Source organism: Artemia sp. Qi Xiang Cuo, chromosome 18, assembly GCF_049724085.1.
Source record: "Artemia sp. Qi Xiang Cuo chromosome 18, ASM4972408v1, whole genome shotgun sequence".
Lineage (NCBI taxonomy): Eukaryota > Metazoa > Arthropoda > Branchiopoda > Anostraca > Artemiidae > Artemia > Artemia sp. Qi Xiang Cuo.
Window position 1 is genome coordinate 23603108 of NC_142811.1, and position 20303 is coordinate 23623410.

The 20303-nt window shown below is 33.5% G+C and overlaps 1 pseudogene; it reads right to left on the bottom strand.

Moving 5' to 3' along the window:
- Positions 1 to 919: 919 nt before the first annotated feature.
- LOC148941342 (U5 spliceosomal RNA) lies at positions 920 to 1035 on the bottom strand (annotated as a pseudogene).
- Between the last annotated feature and the right edge of the window lie 19268 nt (positions 1036 to 20303).

Consider the following 20303-nt stretch of genomic DNA (forward strand, 5'->3'; position numbering starts at 1 on the left):
TTCAGCCTCAATAAATTACTGGGTACTGGTGCATTATGCAGGCATTGGTATATAAAAAATCAAAGAAACCAGTCACGAAACCCGTCAAACTGCTATTTCATTAGCAGACAACGGGTGATTTGCTAGATAAATTGATGCCAAAGCGTGATTTCTCAATATTTAAACGATTGTTTTTTGGGGGGTTTAGGAGGGAGAAAGGTACCTAGGTTAGGTTATGTATTCAATATATGCTGTGCTTTATCTCCCACCCTTCATACTATACAAATATATGGCCCAAATTTATTTCTAAACAATTGCTTATTCATCCCATTTTATTTATTTTCATTTATCCCATTTTATTCTAGAAAAACCTCCTAAGCTGGAATGTAAATTCTGTTACTCGACTAAGGAAAAAGGAGGGCCCTAAGAGAACGGGGACTCAAGGGGGCCTAGAACTTGTCTCGTTGTTGCACCGAGCCAAGAGTGCCTTGAAGCATTCCTTACCCACTTAAAATTAGCTTCCCCGGATGTAATCTGTAAAAGATAACAACAAATACTTAACCGGTAACTTGTCAACTGAAAAGCTGCATGCAACTAGGCGAATAACAACACTAATCATGTCTGCTTCAGTATAAACATAGCTTATTTAGAAACTCCTGGAAGATGTGCCACATTTCACAATTACTGTCCCTTTTTGCTATCTGCCCGTAATTTTACAATTTTTTTTTCATTTTTGAAAAGATTGAATTTTTGTTCATGTATGACTTCAATTAACCTCCATTTTCCAGGGTTACTTGTCTGACCACTAATCAAGACCGTTTCCTCAAGTATTAGTCCTACTGACCTCTCATGTCATTTACGTCTCGTCAAACGCTAAGAGTAAGTAATCGGGCTTGTCAGATAAGTTATCTTGGAATATTAGAACATGCAGCAAGAGTAGAGGCTAGTCTGCCTTTTGGCATTCAAAAATTTGTTAAGACTCTTCAAGTGCCCCTCCCCACGGTAATTTTTAGTAACAGGCGAAAGATTATGATTGCGGGTGGCAATACTGATTTTTGCCATGTTTTTTTCCCTTTGTCAATCATTTAGTTTATTATAAACTTCCAGGTACCACTTCATAGTAAGATTCGGGGGTCGACTAGTGCTAAGATCCTCCCACACAAATAGGATAATTTGGTTGCGGAGGGGCAGCACTGATTTTTGCCATTTTTTCGCTTTGTCGATGATTTTTGTTTAATATAAACTTTCAAGTACCACTTCATTGTAAGATTCGAGGGTTGGCTACGGCTGAGTTCCTCCCACACAAATTGGATTTAACACACTCAAATTTCTCTTAGAAATAATAGGCATTTTCTTAACAGTAACAAATTGTTTCTAATAACCACAACCTTTATTTTTCGTCAATGATAATAAGTTATCTGTTAGAAGTAACAAGTTTTCTGTCAATGATACCAAATTTTTTCATTATGATAACAATTTTTCTGAAAGAAGTAGCAAGATTACCTTAACACTCACAAATTTTCTCTTCGAAGTATCAACATTTTCCACCGAGAGTCTTATGACTCTTCCCCACAATGAATTCAGATGGTCTTAGGACTCCTCCCCCTTGCCATAAGTCTTTCTAACCTTGAGCAAAGATATAAAAGTTTGATGAAGTACTTCTCTGCTCATATATTACATTAATAGCTTCCAGAATGATAGGAGTATATGACACATAATTTATTGGTTTGAAAAAATCATCTTGTGGTGTCATATTTGAATGTGCATTTTTATTATTGTCTATGGAACTCAAAGAAATTGACTGTTATCATTGGTTAGTGAACTATGATATGTTTGAGTATGATAAAAGTTTATGGAGTACTACATTACGCCGGAAAAACAGACTGGTATTCTACGATAGAGTGATTACACCTATTGGGATGTAAGGCACGGGGGTCACCACTTATTGATGCGAAAATGGCGCAAAAAGGTTGCTTTGCCATTTACTCAAGGGCCCCTTGTCGGCCCAAATATTAGTAGGATTCTCGCGCTTACTCCGATGTTTCCGTGTCTATCGGGTACGTCAATGCCCGATGTACAATATACCCTGCCTTAGGGTACTATAGCGTGATCAAATGGTCCCAGGGGCCACTTTAAGGCCAAGGATTACCGGTAATATTTCTAACTATCTCCTCGGACTCAACCTAGGCTAAAAATTCGAAGATTATATAGTATAAAAAATCTTACTGTAATCAGTCACGCTACAAAAAGGAACTAACTCGCTCACTCTTCCAATTTTCCCCAGCCCACTCAGTCGGCCACGTGCCTGCGAAGGGGTGATGTGGTGGTGGTAAATTTTTCCAGCCAATCCGAGGGCTTACTAATTACTGGTCAAACATCCCCAACTGCACACTTAATGCCTCGTGGTCTCTGTAACCACCTACGCAATTAAAGAAGGACAGAAAAAGGTGCCACGAAAATTAAAGGTAAGTTAATAATTATTACTAGCGGAAGGAAAATAATTAAGGGGCCAAAAGAAAAGAATCTGGAAAGGACATTTATCTGAACAAACTGGGACCAAGGGTTCCAACACCTCCCTCTTAAGATAAATGGCCGCTACTCTGGTGGATTGGCTTGAAACTCAGACATAATATAAATAACATTAAACTCAAAATCACCAAACTTGTATCTTCTCTTCTTTCTTCCACAAATGCCTGTACTTCCACCGCTTCGCTCAGGATTCGTCGTCATCCCCACGTCTCTACCGTAGAACCACCATGGTCTAGATCGTATGGCATCCGCATTGGGTTTTGAAAATTGATGTCCCCAAGATTCGCAGAAAATGATCGTGCGCAGCACAATCAAAAATGCAAATTTTCTCGCTCTCACGAATTTACATTTGAGAGGATCAGAGAATCAGTTCCTGTCACTTTCGATGGTGCCAGCCATCATGAAAAATTTTTGGATGCACTAGCCTCTTAATTTCCATCTGTGGAAACAACCCCACATCTCAATAAAAAAGTAAATTGCCCCTTGGCATAACTTCAAACAATCCAAGGCCGAAAATACAAAGGCCTCTGAAAACGATAGGGGTACAGGGAAATAAAGTAAAACTTTGAGCGAACCATGAATCTCTTTTTTCTGGGTCCCATCCCCAAAAATAATCGAATGAATAATGCTCGGCGATGAGGGATGAAAATAATATTGAAGACTGGAAAGACAAGGCCTCCGTAAAGGGATCACAACTTGTCCGCCAGTTGTGCATTTTTATTTATTCGTATACATTTTTATTTATTCCGTATATGAAGGGGGCTGTCCACTCCTCAACGCCTCGCTCTTTACGCTAAAGTTTTTTTATTGTTTAAAAAAATAGAGTTGTGAGAAAGTCAAACTTTAGCGTAAGGAGCGAGGCGTTGAGGAGGGGACAGCCCCCTTCATATACGGAATAAATAAAAATGTATACGAATAAATAAAAATGCACAACTGGCGGACAAGTTGTGATCCCTTTACGGAGGCCTTGTCTTTCCAATTAGACAAAATTAAATAAAAAAAACAAGTTTTTTTTTAACTGAAAGTAAGGAACGACGTTAATACTTAAAACGAACAGAAATTATTCCGTATATGAAAGGGGCTGTACCCTCCTCAACGCCTCGCTCTTTACGCTAAAGTTTTTTTATTGTTTAAAAAAATAGAGTTGTGAGAAAGTCAAACTTTAACGTAAAGAGCGAGGCGTCGAGGAGTGGACAGCCCCTTCACATGCGGAATAACGTCTGTTTGTCTTCAGTTTTAACACCACTCCTTACTTTTCAGTTAAAAAGAACTTCTTTTTTTTTATTTAATTGTTGAAAGTTTTGACATATTGAATTGGTTGTGATTGTCTCCTCTTACATGGGTAATCCCAGACAAATTTGCACATTATATTTGGTTAAATGGCTTTCTCGAAACTTGTTTAATTTTATTTACGAACGTTTTTATTAGTAATAAATATACGTAACTTAGAATTAACTTACGTAACGAACTTCTATAGGCCTATTCATAAATTTTTAACACGTATATTAGGGGGTTCGCCCCCTAGTCAATACCCTGCTCTTTAAACTATAGTTCGAATTTTTTTCCCAGTTCTTTAAAAATTACCTCTTAATCACAATCAGTTGATCAGTTGAAAAACTTGTTTTTTTTATTTAATTCCTGATCTTTTTCTTTAATAATGCTGGGAAATCCGGCGCCCCCTTCATAGCAATGTCCCTTCCCCCATGAAAACTTCCTTCATGGAAAGATCCTTCCATCTCGCCCCCGACCCTCTCCTTCCCCCACCTACCAGAAAAAATCTCCTCTGAAAAAGTCTGCACACATCCCAATAACCAATACTGTATGTTAACATTGAGTAAAGTTCATAACTTTCAGCCCTCCCCCTGGGGACTTTGGGGGATCAAGTCACACTAAAATACATTTTTATCATATTTTTCACCATGCTGAACAAAAGGGCTATCTCAAAAGTTTGATCGGGTGACTTTTGGAAAAAAATGAGCGTGGGAGGGGGCCTAGTTGCCCTCAATTTTTTTTGGTCACTTAAAAAGGGCACTAGAACTTTTAGTGTCCGTTCCAAGGAGCCCTCCCACTATATTCTAGGACCGCTGGGTCTATACGATCACCCCTGGTGAAAAAAAAACAAAAAAAAAAAAAAACAAATAAAAACGCATACGTGAAATTTATTGTGGCAAAAAATGGAAAATTCCAAATTTTTGTATATAGGAGCTTGAAACCTCTACAGTAAGGTTCTCTGATACGCTGAATATAATGGCGTGAATTTAATTAAGGTTCTATAACTTTTAGAGGTTTTTTCCCCTTTTTGCGAAAATCAGCCAAATTTTCTCAGGCACGTAACTTCTGATGAGTAAAATTAAACTTAATGAAACTTGTATATTTGAAATCAGCATTAAAATCTAATTCTTTTGATGTATCTATTGGTATCAAAATCCCGTTTTTTAGAGTTTCGGTTACCATTGAGCCGGGTCGCTCCTTACTTACAGTTCGTTACCACAAACTGTTTGATAATCTGAAAGCACTCCAGAACGACGTAGATGTTTTTCTCTATATTGAATGAAACAGTCTTTCAGCTGCTACTTCAAAAAATATTTTTTGTCTTTGTACCGGAGACAACCTCCACTGATCCAATCCAATTTGATTCACTTACAACCTTGTCTTCCAATTCAATTGGGTATTTATGCCTTCCATTTCGGACATCTTTATAAGGGCGATAAGCCCTTAGAAAATTTTATGGGCTTCTTGCCAGGGTAAATGGCCAATTTGATAAGAGAACCCTTGGTCGGCTATATAGCACATTTTTAGCACCGTATGTGTTGTTCTTTATATCCCTCTGGATATTTTTGTCCACCTCTGATAAAAAGCAAATCCGATGGTTGTTCTTTAGGTTCTGCAAATATTTTTTTAATGTCCCTATTTGGACTCGTAATAGATGCATTTCCAACGATACAGTGTTTTGGAGATTTGTCAAAAAATGACCAAAATTAGGAGTAAAATTCTAGAAATTGAAAATAAAACAAAGTTTTTAGATGTGTTAATTATTTATGCCAGGGATAAAGTATATTTTGTTATTTATAGAAAACACACACAAAACAACAGATATTTTCATTTTAAATCTAAGCACTTTCCACAAGTTAAAAAAAGTGTTGTAACTTCTCTCGTGTGCTAAACATTTGCTCTGAGTCTTATGTCACAATAGAACTGAATTTTATCAGACATATACTTTTTCAAAACAGTTATCCAATCCTGTTTATTAATCGTATGTTATAAACAAAAAAAATTGACCTTAGCCTACCCATAGTGCCTGTGTTGCCACTTATGCCGCATTTCGCGGCATTACGCCGCGATTCTGAGAGAAATGCCGCATAAAATTTTGATCATGCCGCACGCCGCGATTTTGCCGCGAAATGGCTTTTTATACCGCATTTGTTCCCGTGTGTAAAATTTGTCCAACTTAACGTTTCTTATCTTTCGCAAATGTCTTTGTTGCATAAAAGGGGGATTTCAAAGACGCGTCTGACTCGATTCGTGGAAGTCAACTACGGACCTTAATTAATGACCCGTCGGCGGTCGGCAGCTTGTCCCCTGGGAGGCCAGTATGCTCAAAGGGGGTTGAGTTATTTTTGCGGGTTTGATGAAACTTTGACGTTTGAGTTTCTCAGTTCATCTCATGACTTCATGAGATGACCTCTGTCAGCTCAGCCCAAGTGTTTTCAAGTTAGCAATAAGGACCAAACAGACTTGTCTTATTTCACAGGATTGTCTTATGGTATTGATGGTATGTAGTAACTATATTTCAGTAGCCTAGGTGTCGTAAGAATCGTTATTAGCCAAAATATGTGTGGGGGGGTATTTATCGACTGGCTGGTCATTTTTACCGACTTTTTTATGCACAAAAAAACGACTATTTTTCAGAAAAAACGACAGTCTTGACAAAATTCGGCTGATTTTAAGAAAAACAACTATTTTCAAGAAGAAACCAACTGTTTTTTAAGAAAAATCTACTGTTTCCAAGTAAAAAATTGACTGTTTTCACGAAAAATAGTGGTGCTGCACGTTGACTCGGCTAATTTTTAACGACTGGCCAACAACATTTGGGGGGGGGGGCGCCCCCCCTCCCGCCTAGTCATTATGGCCCTGGATGTAATCAGGTCAGAAAGAGTTTATTGAGCCAAAAAGTACTGGCCTATCCTAGGGGGTGGGCGGCTTCTATGTTCTGTTTTCTGTTTACCAAAATGCGTGTTTTAACTAGTTGCCAGCTCGTTACTTCATCATTTCAAAATTCGAATTCATCATATGGTATCAACGAGAGGTGTGGTTCTTACCGAAAGGTTTGAAAGCCCGATTCTAGAAGAGATCTTCAAAATCACGATGATGAAACAGCTAAGAAATATAATTTTTTTCGAAATTAGTAATTTCCTTGTCAGCACTTGTCGACTGTGTCCAGCCTTTCTACTCTCTGACGCGGCTGGCTGGACGCAAAATATCTGATAACTGAATGTGAGTAGAGAGGGGGGTGTTACTCGTGACCCCACCACGTGGTTTATGGTTTTCTCAGTGAGAATGAAAAAACAGGAATTTTCTCACTTGAAAAAACAGGAATTTTGTCACATTTATGGTTGTTTTCATGGATTGTTATGTGTGTTGTTCGATTTATTTGATGTTTTTCTCGGATGTCAACATCCAATTATGGATGTTTTATGGTTTTTGTCAGTGAGAATTTGAAAAACAGGAACTTTCTCACATTTATGTCTGTTTTTATGGTTTTTGTCAGTGAGAATGAAAAAACAGGAATTTTGTCACATTTAAGGATGACAACAGCAATTTATGTTCCTGTTTTATGTCTGTTCGTTGTCAGTGAGAATGGACATGCTTGACGCGAATCCTATGAGATTGTTTGGCTAGCCTGGCCTGAGAACTTGATTTACATAATCGCTAGGGAAAATTATTGATTCACGAAGGGGAGAATTAAGAAACATTATGGCTTCTTTAATCTTAGGCCTGAGGGATAAACGTTCTTTAGGTCAGAGAGAAAAATTAATATTCTATTTTTAAATAAGGCTTCATCGATCTTTAATGTCAGGAATTATAAATGACATCACTTGTTATCTTGGAATTATGCGGGAGTCTAAAGAGATAGAAATTCTATTTTTAAATACGGCTTCACGGAGCTTTAAGTCGGAGAGATAAATTGATATTCTAACGAAACCCTAATAGTTTAGCTAGGAAAATTTATGAGGTGAAGAGATTAACGTAGGAAAGGGTTTCCTAGAAATTTGAAATGCGTTAGCGCAGGGATGCCAAACAAAAGGAACACGCTGAAATTACGTTTAGGGATTATTTGGGCGAAACCGTTTTATCCATTTTATGGGATTATTTCGGCGAAACAGTTAGAGACATTTTGAAAGAAGATTTTAGGAAAGGTTTTAGAAGAGAATTTGAGGGTGAAACTCTGTGGTCGTCATAATACACAAGTTCCATTTGAACTGGGTTGTGAGGTCCTCTACCCCAACCCCGAGGGGTTCCGATCCCCTACCCCAACCCCGAAGGAAGCCCCCGGTAATCAAAGGTCCCCCCAAGCTCCCAAAGAGCCCCAGCCCCCCAAACGCCCTCCTCAGACCCTCAAAGGCCCTCCCCTGGTCCTCAACGGGCCCCCGGATCCCCAACGGGCACCCGGACCCCAAAGGCCCACCCCCCCGTCCTCAAAGGTCCCCTCAGCTCCCCAAGAGACCCCCCCCCCCCCCACGACCCACCCCCACCCCCCCACGCCCTCCCCCGCCCCCTCCACCGCCTCTCCCGCTCCCCAACGACCCACCGGGTCCCCAAGGCCCGCCACCGGTCCCCAAATGTTCCCCAGGCCCCCAACTGTCCCCCCGGACCCCCAAAGGCCCTCCCCCGGGCCCCAAAGGGCCAACCGGCTCCCAAAGGACCAATCGGTCCTCAAGTGTCTCCCAGACTCCCAAAGGCCCCCCTGTGCTCCAAAGGCCCTCCCCCGGTTCCCAAAGGTTCCCCGGGCCAGAGAAACGCCACCGGGCTGGACAAGGGGCCAGTCAAGCGCCGCCAGTAGTGCCACAGGGGATGCACCGTGGGTCAAGAAAGTATCGCGGGGGATGCACCACATGGAGGCGCCGCCAGTAAGTGCCACAAGATTCGCCGCAGGGATGTGCCGCAAAAAAAAGTAAACTAAAAAGTAAAAATTTCGAAATGTTATCCCCCCAACTCCCTCCTCAGACCCCCCAAGGCCCTCTCCGGGTCCTCAACGGGCCCCCAGGCTCCCAACGGGCCACCTGGCCCCCCACGGGTCCCCCCCACACCCACCCTGGGCCCCCCAAAGAGTCCCCGCGCCATTTTTTTTAATACTTTTTTATGGATTTATTATATCTTTTATGAACAAGTTCCACTCATAATGTCATTCCTAAACCCATTTCCCAACCTCAAAGAGTCCCCTCCCCAATTCATAAATACTTTCTTGAATTTCTTAACATGGTATTTTTCTAACTTTTTTACGTATCTTAAAATGACATGAAATATGCTTACGGCTCTACCAATCGTAGGCCTACTCTGTGCTTGTTCATGGACACGACGCGGCTTTTCCACTGGTACTCTATGGCAGGTTATCGACACTACCGAGTTTATTGCATGCATTAAATCAGTATTTTTTACGCAGTGGAAGGATCAACACACAATTCATATCTGTAAAAAGTGAAGATGAATTATTCAACGAAAGTATGTGCACATGAAAAAATCATTGTCGTGTTGAACGCTGACAAGGAGAAATACCTGAACTATGAAACGAGTGCAAGCGGTAACACTATTGGAAATGTATGCATGCGTTGTCATGACAGCGAGAAGTTAGATTTCTTTGGACTATCGAAATCATTCAAAATTGCTCAAGGTGGATATGCGAGAGTGAGAGCACCAGAGATGATAGTGCTAAAGGAGAATGCCAACTTAAAAATAATTGTCGATGATCGGGGACTACTTCTAGCTGATGGTTCTGGTAGGACGATACCTATTGATAGATCCTATTCCCATCGTTCTGGTATTACTATTCAAATGAAAGCAATGAAGAAAAGAAAGGCCTACTACTGCACTAGTTTAATAAATCATATCATGTCTATCTGCCAGAACTGCTATTTATGCAAAAATAATGTGAGAATAGACAGTGAAATCGCAGGCAGAATAAAAAGGACATTAGCAGACAATATCATCAATGAATATAAAGATGAATTGACGGAAAGTGACGCGCAAGTGTACTAATAATGTATAATAATGTATTTAACATATTTTTATATCAATATTCTACATGTTCTTATTTCATTAAAAATATCTTATGCATTATTTTGTTAAGTGTTAACTATTTTTAGGGTATGCTAGAACGTCAAACGTTCAGAATATCTATTAAAAAGGTCAGAGATGTAAGAAAAAGAATTTTAGAGATAATGATACTACTAGCAGGCTCAATGTTTCATAGAAGATAGAAAAGTTCAAGATCTCTTCTGAGTTTTACCAAAGAACACAATTCAATTCTAATTACACCAGAGAAAATAAAAATCTTTCACTTAAGTTCTTTATTTCACAAAGACATAAAGAATTTAAAGTTCACTTCTAAATTTTTCCGTAGAAGATAGGAAAAGTTATACTATGATAGTGATTATTTTCCATGGAGATAAAAAGTTTCACTTTAATTCTAAATTTTCTTAAATTCACTACCGACCTTTCTCAAAGATTCAAATTTAAATTTCTTTTACAAATATTGTCACCTGAAAAATAAAAGTACAAATAAATAAAAAATTTAAAGCTCACTTCTAAATTTGTCCGTAGAAGATATGAAAAGTTATACTATGATTGTGATTATTTTCTATGAAGATAAAAAATTCCACTTTAATTTTAAATTTTCTTAAATTCAGTTCTGACCATTCTCAAAGAGATGAAAAAATTTAAAGTTATGTTCCATATATTTCCACGGAAGACGAAAAGTTCAAATTCGAGTCTGAATTTTATCATTGAAAATTATTTAAGTTATTGATCAATTCTATTTTCCCAAAATAATATAAAATTTACCTCTTCGATTCGGATTTTTCTCAGAGATGAAAAAATTTTAAATATTGTTCCAAATTTTACTTAGAAGATAGAAAAGATCAAGTTCTAATCTGAATTTTAGCCAATAACACAATTCAATTCTAATTTCTACAGAGGAAATAAAAAGCTTCCACTTCAGTTTCAAGTTTACCAAGACATTAAAAAATTTAAAGTTCAGTTCTAAATTTTTCCTTAGAAGATAGGAATAGTTATACTTTGTTTGTGATTATTTTCTATGAAGATAAAAAGTTTCACTTTAATTCTAAATTTTCTTAAATTCAGTTCCGACCTTTCTCAAAGAGATGAAAAAATTTAAAGTTCTGTTAAATATATTTTCTCGGAAGAATAAAAGTTCAACTTCGATTCTGAATTTTCTCATTGAAAATGAAATAAGTTATTGATCAATTCTATTTCCACAAAATAATATAAAAATTTTCCACTTCACTTCAGATTTTTCTCAAAGAGATGAAAAATTTAAAATACTATTCCAAATTTTACTTAGAAGATAGAAAAGTTCAAGTTCTCTTCTGAATTTTACCAACAAACACAAGTCAATTATAATTTCTACAGATAAGATAAAAAACTACCTCTTCAGTTTCAAGTTTACCATGACATAAGAAATTTAAAGTTCTATTCTAAGTTTTTCTGTAGAAAATAGGAAAAGTTATACTCTGTTAGTGATTATTTTTTATGAAGATAAAAAGTTTCACTTCAATTCTAAATTTTCTTAAATTCAGTTCCGACTTTTCACATAGATATGAAAAAAATTTAAAGTTCTGTTCCAAATTTTTCATAGAATATTGGAAAAGTTATACTTTGATCGTGAATATTCAAGTTCTCTTCTGAATTTTACCAAAGAACACACTTCAATTATAATTTCTCCAGAGAAAACAAAAATCTTCCAATTCATTTCATTATTTCACAAAGACATAAAGAAATTTAAAGTTCAATTCTAATTTTTCGGTGGAATATGGAAAAAGTAATACCATACTTGTGAATATTTTCACGGAAGATAAAAAGTTCTAGTTCAATTTGAAATTTTCTCAACGAAGTCAAGGAAAGTTCAAGTTCTCTTCTGAATTTTCTCAATGAAAAAGAAATTAGTCATTGATCATTTCTATTTTTTTCAAAATAATATAAAAATTTTCCACTTTAGTTCAGATCTCTCTCGAAGAGATGAAAAATTTAAATACTGTTCCAAATTTTTCACAGAAGATAAAAAAGTTCAAGTTCTCTTCGGAATTTTAGCAAAGAACACACTTCAATTCTAATTTCTCCAGAGAAAATAAAAATCTTCCACTTCAGTTCTTTATTTCACAAAGACACAAAGAAATTAAAAGTTCAATTCTAATTTTTCGGTGGAAGATAGAAAAAGTAATAGCATACTTGTGAATATTTTCCTGGAAGATAAAAAGTTCTAGTTCAATTTAAAATTCTATCAACGAAGTGAAGAAAAGTTCAAGTTCTCTTCTGAAGTTTACCAAAGAACACACTTCAATTCTAATTTCTCCAGAGAAAACAAAAATCTTCCACTTCAGTTCTTTATTTCACAAAGACATAAAGAAATTTAAAGTTCAATTCTAATTATTCGGTGGAAGATAGAAAAAGTAATACCATACTTGTGAATATTTTCACGGAAGATAAAAAGTTCTAGTTCAATTTAAAAATTTCTCAACGAAGTTAAGGAAGGTTCAAGTTCTCTTCTTAACTTTACCAAAGAACACACTTCAATTCTAATTTCTCCAGAGAAAACAAAAATCTTCCACTTCAGTTATTTATTTCACAAAGACATACAGAAATTTAAAGTTCAATTCTAAATTTTTCGGTGGGAGATAGAAAAATTAATACCATACTTGTGATTATTTTCACGGAAGATAAAAAGTTTTAGTTCAATTTTAAATTTTATCAATGAAGTGAAGAACAGTTCATGTTCTTTACTGAATTTTACCAAAGAACACAAATCAATTCTAATTTCTCCAGAGGAAACAAAAATCTTCCACTTCGATTATTTATTTCACAAAGAAATAAATAAATTTATAGTTAAATTATAAATTTTTCGGTTTTAGATATAAAAATTAATATCTTACTTGTGATTATTTTCACTGAAGATAAAAAGATCTAGTTCAATTTTAAATTTTCTCAATGAAGTGAAGAAAAGTTCATGTTCTTTACTTAATTTTACCAAAGAACACAATTCAATTATAATTTCTACAGAGAAAATAAAAATCTTCTACTTAAGTTCTTTATTTCACAAAGACTTAATGAAATTTAAAGTTCAATTCTAAATTTTTCGGTGGAAGATAGAAAAAGTAATACCATACTTGTAAATATTTTCACGGAAGATAAAAAGTTCTAGTTCAACTTAAATTTTTATAAACTAAGTGAAGAAAAGTCAATGTTCTCTTCTGAATTTTACTAAATAAAACAATTAAAGTCTAATTTCACCATATAAAAGAAAAATCATACACTTCAGTTCTTTATTTCAAAAAAGACATAAGGAAATTTAAAGTTCAATTCTAAATTTTTCGGTGGACGATAGAAAAAATAATATCATACTTGTGAATATTTTCCAGGACTATAAAAAGTTCTAGATCAATTTAAAATTTTATCAACGAAGTGAAGAAAAGTTCAAGTTCTCTTCTGAACTTTACCAAAGAACACACTTCAATTCTAATTTCTCCAGAAAAAATAAAAATCTTCCACTTCAGTTTTAAGTTCCCCAATGAAATAAAGAAATTTAAAGTTTTACTCTAAATTTTTAGACGGAAGATAGAAAAAGTAATGCTATGACAGTGATTGTTTTCCATGAAGATCAAAAGTTTCACTTTATTTATAATTTTTCTTAAATTCAGTTCTGATTTTTCTCAAAGAGATGAAAAATTTAAAGTTCATTTCTAAATTTTTCTCTAGAAGATAGGAAAAGTTATACTACTATTGTGATTATTTTTCAGTGAAGATAAAAAGTTTCACTTTAATTCTAATTTTCTTAAGTTCACATTCCGATTTTTTGCAAAAAGATGAAAAATTTAAAGTTCTGTTCCAAATTATTCATAGAAGATAGAAAAAGTTATACATTGATTTGAATATTAGACATGAAGATAAGGATCATCATTTTAATTCTGAGTTTTCTCGAAGAAGTACAAAATGTTCAAGTTCTCTTTTGAATTTTCTTAAAGAAGTAAAAAAAGTTAGCTCAATTCTGAATTTTACCAATGAAAATGAAAAAAGCTTCCACTTCAGTTCTTAATTCCTCAAAAACATAAAAAATTCAAAGTTCTCTTCTGAATTTTACAAAGAACATAATTCAATTCTAATTTCTCCAGAGAAAATAAAAAGCTTCCACGTCAGTTTTAAGTTCACCAAGACATAATAAATATTAATAAATAATTAGAAACATTTCTCCATGTTTAAGTTAGGTTAGGTTAGGTAAACTTATCACGAGCGCTCATGATAAGCTAACCTAACTTAAACATGGTAAAAAGATTAAATTAGGTTAGGTTAGGCTAGATTAAGTTAGGTTAGGTTAGGTTAGCCTACGTACGCGCGCGTACGTAGGCTAACCTAACCTAACCTAACTTTACCTAACCTAACTTAATCTAGCCTAACCTAACCTAATTTAATCTTTTTACCATGTTTAAGTTAGGTTAGGTAAGCTTATCATGAGCGCTCGTGATAAGTTTACCTAACCTAACCTAACTTAAACATGGAGAAATGTTTCTAATTATTTATTAATATTTATTATGTCTTGGTGAACTTAAAACTGACGTGGAAGCTTTTTATTTTCTCTGGAGAAATTAGAATTGAATTAGGTTCTTTGGTAATATTCAGAAGAGAATTTTGAATTTTTTATTTCTTTGAGGAAATAAGAACTGAAGTGGAAGCTTTTTTCATTTTCATTGGTAAAATTCAGAATTGAGCTAACTTTATTTACTTCTTTAAGAAAATTCAGATGAGAACTTGAACATTTTGCACTTCTTCGAGAAAACTCAGAATTAAAGTGATGGTCCTTATCTTCATGTCGAATATTCAAATCAATGTATAACTTTTTCTATCTTCTATGAAAAATTTGGAACAGAACTTTAAATTTTTCATCTCTTTGCAAAAAATTGGAAAGTGAACTTAAGAAAATTAGAATTAAAGTGAAAATTTTTATCTTCACTGAAAAATAATCACAATAGTAGTATAACTTTTCCTATCTTCTAGAGAAAAATTTAGAAATGAACTTTAAATTTTTCATCTCTTTGAGAAAAATCAGAACTGAATTTAAGAAAAATTATAAATAAAATGAAACTTTTGATCTTCATGGAAAACAATCACAGTCATAGTATTACTTTTTCTATCTTCCGTCTAAAAATTTAGAGTAAAACTTTAAATTTCTTTATATCATTGGGGAACTTAAAACTGAAGTGGAAGATTTTTATTTTTTGTGGAGAAATTAGAATTGAAGTGTGTTCTTTGGTAAAGTTCAGAAGAGAACTTGAACTTTTCTTCACTTCGTTGAGAAAATTTTAAATTGAACTAGAACTTTTTATCTTCCGTGAAAATATTCACAAGTATGATATTACTTTTTCTATCTTCCACCGCAAAATTTAGAATTGAACTTTAAATTTCTTTATGTCTTTTGTAAAATAAAGAACTGAAGTGGAAGATTTTTATTTTCTCTGGTGAAATTAGAAATGAATTGTGTTCTTTAGTAAAATTCAGAAGAGAACTTGGACTTTTCTTCACTTCGTTGAGAAAATTTTAAGTTGAACTAGAGCTTTTATCTTCCGGGAAAATATTCACAAGTATGGTATTACTTTTTCTATCTTCCACTGAAAAATTTAGAATTGAACTTTAAATTTCATTATGTCTTTGTGAAATAAAGAACTTAAGTGGAAGATTTTTATTTTCTCTGTAGAAATTAGAATTGAATTGTGTTCTTTGGTAAAATTCAGTAAAGAACATGAACTTTTCTTCACTTCATTTAGAAAATTTAAAATTGAACTAGAACTTTTTATCTTCCGTGAAAATAATCACAAGTATGGTATTAATTTTTCTATCTCCCACCGAAAAATTTAGAATTGAACTTTAAATTTCTCTTTGTCTTTGTGAAATAAAGAACCGAAGTGTAAGATTTTTATTTTCTCTGGAGAAATTAGAATTTATTTGTGTTCTTTGGTAAAATTCAGTAATGAACATGAACTTTTCTTAACTTCATTGATACAATTTAAAATTGAACTAGAACTTTTTATCTTCCGTTAAAATAATCATAATTATGTTATTAATTTTTATATCTAACAACTAAAAGTTAATAATTGAACTTAAAATTTCTTTATTTCTTTATGAAATAAATAACTGAAGTGGAAGATTTTTTTTTTCTCTGGAGAAATTAGAATTGAAGTATGTTGTTTGGTAAAGTTCAGTAAAGAACTTGAACTTTCCTTAACTTCATTGAGGAAATTTTAAATTGAACTAGAACTTTTTATCTTCCGTGAAAATATTCACAAGTATAGTATTACTTTTTCTATCTTCAACCGAAAAATTTAGAATTGAACTTTAAATTTCTTTATGTTTTTGTGAAATAAATAACTGAAGTGGAAGATTTTTGTTTTCTCTGGGGAAATAAGAAATGAAGAGTGTTCTTTGGTAAATTTCAGAAGAAAACTTGAACTTTTCTTAACTTCGCTTAGAAAATTTTAAATTGAACTAGAAATTTTTATTTTCTTGGAAAATATTCACACGTATGTTATTACTTTTTCTATCTTCCACCAAAAAATTAGAATTGAACTTTAAATTTCTTTGTGTCTTTTGTGAAATAAAGAACTGAAGTGGAAGATTTTTATTTTCTCTGGTGAAATTAGAAATTAATTGTGTTCTTTAGTAAAATTCAGTAAAGAACATGAACTTTTCTTCACTTCGTTGAGAAAATTTAAAATTGAATTAGAACTTTTTATCTTCCGTGAAAATAATTACAACTATGGTATTACTTTTTCTATCTCCCACCGAAAAATTTAGAATAGAACTTTAAATTTCTTTATGTCTTTGTGAAATAAAGAACTGAAGTGGACGATTTTTGTTTTCTCTGGAGAAATTAGAATTGAAGTGTGTTCTTTGGTAAAGTTCAGAAGAGAACTTGAACTTTCCTTAACTTCGTTGAGAAAATTTTAAATTGAACTAGAACTTTTTATCTTCAGTGAAAATATTCAAAAGTATGGTATTACTTTTTCTATCTTCCACCGAACAATTTGAATTGAAATTTAAATTTCTTTATGTCTTTGTGAAATAAAGAACTGAAGTGGAAGATTTTGGTTTTCTCTGGAGAAATTAGAATTGATGTGTGTTCTTTGGTAAAGTTCAGAAGAGAACTTGAACTTTTTTTTACTTCGTTGAGAAAATTTAAAATTGAACTAGAACTTTTTATCTTCCAGGAAAACATTCACAAGTATGCTATTACTTTTTCTATCTTCCACCGAAAAATTAGAATTGAACTTTAAATTTCTTTATGTCTTTGTGAAATAAAGAACTGAAGTGGAAGATTTTTATTTTCTCTGGAGAAATGAGAATTGAAGTGTGTTCTTTGCTAAAATTCCGAAGAGAACTTGAACTTTTTTATCTTCTGTGAAAAATTTGGAACAGTATTTAAATTTTTCATCTCTTCGAGAGAGATCTGAACTAAAGTGGAAAATTTTTATATTATTTTGAAAAAAATAGAAATGATCAATGACTAATTTCTTTTTCATTGAGAAAATTCAGCAGAGAACTTGAACTTTCCTTGACTTCGTTGAGAAAATTTTAAATTGAACTAGAACTTTTTATCTTCCGTGAAAATATTCACAAGTATGGTATTACTTTTTCCATCTTCCACCGAAAAATTAGAATTGAACTTTAAATTTCTTTATTTCTTTGTGAAATAATGAAGTAAAGTGGAAGATTTTTGTTTTCTCTGGAGAAATTAGAATTGAAGTGTGTTCTTTGGTAAAATTCAGAAGAGAACTTGAATATTCACGATCAAAGTATAACTTTTCCAATATTCTATGAAAAATTTGGAACAGAACTTTAAATTTTTTTCATATCTATGTGAAAAGTCGGAACTGAATTTAAGAAAATTTAGAATTGAAGTGAAACTTTTTATCTTCATAAAAAATAATCACTAACATAGTATAACTTTTCCTATCTTCTACAGAAAATCTTAGAACAGAACTTTAAATTTTTTATGTCTTGGTGAACTTAAAACTGAAGTGGAAGCTTTTTATCTTCTCTGGAGAAATTAGAATTGAAGTGGGTTTGTTGGTAAAATTCAGAAGAGAACTTGATCTTTTCTATCTTCTAATAAAAATTTGGAATAGTATTTTAAATTTTTCATCTCTTTGAGAAAAATCTGAAGTGAAGTGGAAAATTTTTATATTATTTTGTGGAAATAGAATTGATCAATAACTTATTTCATTTTCAATGAGAAAATTCAGAATCGAAGTTGAACTTTTGTTCTTCCGAGAAAATATATTTAACATAAATTTAAATTTTTTCATCTCTTTGAGAAAGGTCGGAACTGAATTTAAGAAAATTTACAATTAAAGTGAAACTTTTTATCTTCATAGAAAATAATCACAAACAAAGTATAACTATTTCCTATCTTATAGGGAAAAATTTAGAACTGAACTTTAAATTTTTTAATGTCTTGGTAAAGTTAAAAATGAAGTGGAAGCTTTTTATTTCCTCTGGAGAAATTAGAATTGTATAGTGTTATTTGGTAAAATTCAGATTAGAACTTGATCTTTTCTATCTTCTAAGAAAAATTTGGAACAATATTCTAAATTTCTTCATCTCTTTGAGAAAATTCTGAATTGAAGTGGTAAATTTTATATTATTTTGGGAAAATAGAATTGAACAATAACTTATTTCATTTTCATTGAGAAAATTAAGAATGGAAGTGGAACTTTTCTTCTTCCGGGGAAATATATTGAATAGAACTTTAAATTTTTTCATCTCTTTGAGACTGGTCAGAACTGAATTTAATAAAATTTAGAATTAAAGTGAAATTTTTTATCTTCATAGAAAATAATCACAATCATAGTATAGCTTTTCCTATCTTCTACGGAAAAATTTAGAAGTGAACTTTAAATTTTTTATGTCTTGGGACTTTTTTTGTTCCGGGGAAAATATTTGGAATATAACTTTAAATTTGACTCTTTGAGATAGGTCTGAATTTTATTTAAGAAAATTTAGAATTAAAGTGAAACTTTTTATCTCCATGGAAAATAATCACTATCATAGTATAACTTTTCCTATCTTCTACGTAAAAATTTAGAAGTGAACTTTAAATTCTTTATGTCTTTGTGAAATAAAGAACTTAAGTGCAAGATTTTTATTTTCTCTGGTGAAATTAGAATTGAATTGTGTTCTTTGGTAAAATTCAGAAGAGATCTTGAACTTTTCTATCTTCTATGAAACATTGAGCCTGCTAGTAGTATCATTATCTCTAAAATTATTTTTCTTACATCTCTGACCTTTTTAATAGATATTCTGAACGTTGGAAGTTCTAGCTTACCCTAAAAATAGTGAACACTTAACAAAATAATGTATAAGATATTTTTAATGAAATAAGAACATGTAAAATATTGATATAAAAATATGTTAAATACATTATTATACATTATTAGTACACTTGCGCTTCACTTTCCGTCAATTCATCTTTATATTCATTGATGATATTGTCTGCTAATGTCCTTTTTATTCTGCCTGCGATTTCACTGTCTATTCTCACATTATTTTTGCATAAATAGCAGTTCTGGCAGGTTGACATGATATGATTTATTACACTAGTGCAGCAGTAGGCCTTTCCTTTCTTCATTGATTTCATTTGAAAAGTAATACAAGAACGATGGGAATAGGATCTATCAATAAGTATCGTGCTACCAGAACCATAAGGTAGAAGTTGTCCCCGATCATCGACAATTATTTTTAGGTTGGCATTCTCCTTTAGCACTATCATCTCTGGTGCTCTCACTCTCGCATATCCACCTTGAGCAATTTTGAATGATTTCGATAGTCCAAAGAAATCTAACTTCTCGCTGTCATGACAACGCATGCATACATTTCCAATAGTGTTACCGCTTGCACTCGTTTCTTAGTTCAGGTATTTCTCCTTGTCAGCGTTCAACACGACAATGATTTTTTCATGTGCACATACTTTCGTTGAATAATTCATCTTCACTTTTTACAGATATGAATTGTGTGTTGATCCTTCCACTGCGTAAAAAATACTGATTTAATGCATGCAATAAACTCGGTAGTGTCGATAACCTGCCATAGAGTACCAGTGGAAAAGCCGCGTCGTGTCCATGAACAAGCACAGAGTACGATTGGTAGAGCCGTAAGCATATTTCATGTCATTTTAAGATACGTAAAAAAGTTAGAAAAATATCATGTTAAAAAATTCAAGAAAGTATTTATGAATTGGGGAGGGGACTCTTTGAGGCTGGAAAATGGGTTTAGAAATGACATTATGAATGGAACTTGTTCAGAAAAGATATAATAAACCCATAAAAATGTATAAAACATGGGCGAGGGGCCTCTTGGGGGGGCCCAGGGAGGGGGGTGGGTGGCCCGGGGGGGGGGCAGGGGGCCCTGTGGGAGCCCGGGGGACCTGTGAAGCCCAGGGGCGGGTCGGGGGGGTTCTGAGGAGGAAGTTTGGGGGAGAAAATTTCGAAATGTTTACTTTTTAGTTAACTTTTTTGTGC